Source organism: Alligator sinensis, unplaced genomic scaffold, assembly GCF_000455745.1.
Source record: "Alligator sinensis unplaced genomic scaffold, ASM45574v1 scaffold47_2, whole genome shotgun sequence".
Classification (NCBI taxonomy): domain Eukaryota; kingdom Metazoa; phylum Chordata; order Crocodylia; family Alligatoridae; genus Alligator; species Alligator sinensis.
This window is the reverse complement of record NW_005842150.1, coordinates 745,690-749,815: the sequence shown is the minus strand read 5'-3', so window position 1 is coordinate 749,815 and position 4,126 is coordinate 745,690. Positions and strand designations below refer to the sequence as shown.

The window sequence follows — 4,126 nt, the reverse complement described above, 5'->3', positions numbered from 1 at the left end:
CCCCCCATGCAGCACGGGGCAGTGGGGGGGAGAAGGGATCACCACCCCCGGCGAGCAGGAGCTGGTAAGTGGGGTTGGGAGCGGCAGCCATTGAGAGTGGGTGGGGGGTGGGGCCTGGGGGATTTGGAGGCTTTGGGGGATGGGGCCTGTGTGATTTGGAGATTTGCCTGATTCGGTAGCAGCCAAATCTCCAAATCAGATTCGACCAAATCAATTTGGGACAGTGATTCGAATCACCAAATTGAATCACTGCCCTCCAAGTCAGCTGAATCCAAAATGAATACTATCCGCTTCGCACAGGCCTATCCTTTACCTCTGTTAATATTCCCTATTGCCTTCTCAATAAATCTCTGTTCATATTTTAAATTTTAAATCTGATTCCCTATGGGTGCATCTACACATGCCTCTTTTAAGAGGGCTTAATCTAAAATAGCCACTTTTAAGGCACATTATGGGCTCATGTCCACACATGTATGCCCATAATGCACCTTAAAAATGGCAATTTAAGGCTACGTGACCCTAAATTTGATATCTGCATAAAGCCAAAATTTTACTTAGATTTTGATAAAGCAGGTATCAAATTTAGGTGAGAATAGCTAAGTTACATTAGTCCACATGTAGACATGCTAATGGTCTTTAACATGGTATGAGTTATATATTACACTGCATTGATAAGCATAAGTGCATCTACACTTGGGCTAATGCAACTTAGCTAAGCTATTTGCTTAGCTAAAGCAAAGGCACATTCAGTTTAGGTGCACATAAATACACGTATAGACATGCCTGTGTGTATCAATAATAACCTTATCAGCTAAACTCAAGGCTGGCACACTCACTTCTCAGTGTGCTGGACAACCACACAGAGTGAGCCTGATACTAACCTACCATTATTGCTCACCATCACCCCAGCAGGTTCTTTTCCTAAATCTATTTGTTCCCACTACATTACCGAAGACAAAGAAATAATAGAAAGGAAACCAAGAAATTAGAAATGTGTACCAGAGAACCAAATTTTGTAGTTGAGGGAAATGCAGTTTAATATGCCCAGTAAAAAAGGACAGTGAAAGCAGATGGTCAATAAAAGAGAAAAATCTGTCAAGTAATTCAGAAAAAAATTGGGAGTGGTGGCACATTAAACATCTGTTTGCGATGCACAGTAGATATCACTGTCCCAGGGGAGCTGGGATGCCAAAGAAACCCCGGGGCAGCAAGGAGTCCTACTCACCTCCTGCAGGTCCGGAAGAGCCGGGGGAGGCATGTACGCCAAGGACGCCGGCGCGGGTAATCAGCCGGGCGTCTATCCGGCTGCGGCAGAGCAGCGGGAGAGGAGGACGCCTCCCGGAAGAATAAAAAAGCAGTCCTGCCGAGGCAGTGGGGCGGTTGAGGAGGAGAGACCACAGGAGGGAACTCCAGCGTGGAGGAGATCAGTCGCCGCTCTCAGCCGCAGCGAGAGCAAGGGGTGGAGCCAGGGCAGGCTCTGAGAGAGCCTACAACACAACCGGCAGTAGTGTTGACGGTGGGACCGGCTCCAATGCTGTCGGCAGCACCGGGGAGGGAGTCGGCCGTATTGTAGGCAGGAGAGCCGATGGAGGAACCGGCAACGTCAGGAGCAGCAGAGCCAGAGGAGAAACTGACTGCGTTCCAGGCAGTAGAGCCAAAGGAGGGACCGGCGGTGTCTGGGGTAGCGAAGCCCATGGGGAAATTGACGACGTTGCAAGCAGCAGAGCCGGTGAAGGAACCAGCGGTGCCTGGAGCAGCAGAGCCAGTGAGGAAACTGGCTGCATCGCAGGTAGCAGAGCCAGGGACAGAACCGGTGACATCCTGAGCAGCAGAGCCGGTGGAGGAACCAGCTGCGCTGCAGGCAGAAGAGCCGGTGAAGGAACCGGCCACTTCGGAAGCAGCAGAGCCAGGGCCGGGATGAGCGGCCAGATTAAGGAAGGAGCCGAGGTGGAAGGTCTGGGCTGGCGACCCTGGCAGACGCCATATTGAGCCAGAGACCTGTATGGACGGCTGGCAGGTTGGGGGTGAGACAGCGGCGGGCCTAGGACATCGGGGAAGCCAAGATAAGGTAGAACCACAGGTGGCGAGTGGCTGGGGTGTAGGGGAGGACGGAGCCCCAAGACCACCCACTGGGGACCACTCCAACTCTGGTGGCTACAAAGTCTTGGCAGGTGAGTTCAGGGGTCCTCCTGACTTCAGCAGAGGTAGCCTCCGGGGCCCAGCTGTAAGCCCGGGGCCCGCAAGATCTAGGGCTCGGACGAAGGTGGCGCAGGAACACCTACTAGAGCGGAGGCGGGTACAAAGTGGTGCATTGGCCGGGAACATGGAAGACCCGGACATGGCGGCCTATGCCACTGCCCAACCCATGCCTATGACCACAGCTGATGTTCTCGGGTAGAACTTGCAGGCCCTCAACCAAATCCTCGATTTCATTTCTACCCGCCAGGAGGAATGGCTCAGACGTAGCCAGGTGTCATTCAAGATGCCAAAAATGACAAAGGATGATGACCCCGAGGCTTACATCGAGGCCTTCGAGGGCCATGCCCTGATGACAGGCCTTCCCCAGGACTACTGGGCCAGCCAGTTGGGGGCCCTGGTTGTTGGTAAGGCACAGGCTGCCTATCAGGCCATCGTGAGGGATGAGGCCCGAAACTACAAACGGGTGAAACAGGCGATACTTTACTGGCTGGAGATCAGCCCCGATCATTATCGACGCCTGTTCCGGGCCAGGAAAGGGCCCGACGAGAGACGGCCCTGGGTACTACTGCAGCTGCTTCGGGACCTTCTTGATAAATCGGTGAACCCCGTGGGGTCCGACCACGAGGACCTGGCCGATCAAATCGTCCTGGAGCAATTCCAGAACGACCTGGAGGAGAGGACACAGCGCTGGGTCCGGCAACACTCCCCACAGAATTGCGAAGAGGCTTTGAAGCTGGCAGAGGTTTTCGCGGCTGTGGAGGCGAGCTATCCAAGGGAAAGGAGGAGCCTGGGACTGGTGCTGGCGGTGCTGAAGGAAGCAGAATGGCGGCGCCCCCCCATTTGAGGGCCTGGCAGGGAGGTAGTCTGTTTCCGCTGCGGGCAGAATGGACACATCTCGCGGGAATGCCCCAGTCAGCCCGCTGAGTGGCGGGTTCTGGCTGACAAACCCCGAGGCTTCCCTGACCGGCGCCGCGGCCAGGAGATGGGCGAACCCATGGATTGCAGCTATGCCAGCTGTGAAGGAAATGCAACATGGAGCCGCCCGGTGGTTAAGGCCTGGGTGGACGGGCGCCCAGTGCAAGCCACTCTAACTCCCCCAGCTAACCTTCGCAACTTCCCATCTTTTTGCGAGCCTGCTCCACATCTCTCACCCGCTCCAATATATCGTACATGGGTGTCCAATCCCTGCCTAGCAGCATCTCACACGCCAGTTTAGGCACCACTCCCACCAGGAGTTCCCCCTGGTGTTCCATGACGCGCAGCTGGGCCCACTGCCGTCCTACCCGCTCGACCTCGCCATGGAGGCAGGCCACTGTCACCGGCGGGACCTCTCTTCCCGCTTGCCGCCGGACCATATCCACCCTTATCATGGATTGAGCACACCCGGAGTCAAGAGGAGGACCCCGACACCACTGAGGAATCCGTAAGCCTTGACCTAGATGGCATCACCAGCAGTAGACAGTTTCGGGAGGCACAGGTCGAGGACCCAGAGCTCAGAACCCCCTGGAGACAACCCCACAGTGAGAGGGATGAGGACGGATCATCAACAGAAGAGCGCCCCCGTTTCGAGGTAAGGAACCACCTCCTCTACCGGGTACCGGGACATAGGCGAGAGGGCCCTGTAGAAGCGCAACTGGTGGTACCGAACCAATTCCGCCAGGTGATCTGGCAGTTGGCCCATGAGAGCCCTGTGGGAGGCCATTTAGGGCGAGATAAAACCCTGGCGAAGGTGAGCCGGTGGTTCTTTTGTCCCGGGATGGGGGAGGAAGTGGCTCGACGGTGCGCTGCCTGCCCGGAGTGCCAGAAGACCCGGACCGAACGTCCTGCCAGGGCCCCGCTACAGCCAATGCCAGTCATAGACAGCCCCTTTTCAAGGGTGGCCTTGGATGTCGTGGGACCTTTACCCCGCAGCAGCTCCGGCCACCAG

The 4,126-nt window shown here is 56.0% G+C and overlaps 1 pseudogene; it reads left to right on the top strand.

The window, feature by feature from the left end:
• The first annotated feature begins 482 nt into the window (after positions 1–482).
• Positions 483–1,989, top strand: LOC112550570 (annotated as a pseudogene).
• Positions 1,990–4,126: the final 2,137 nt, after the last annotated feature.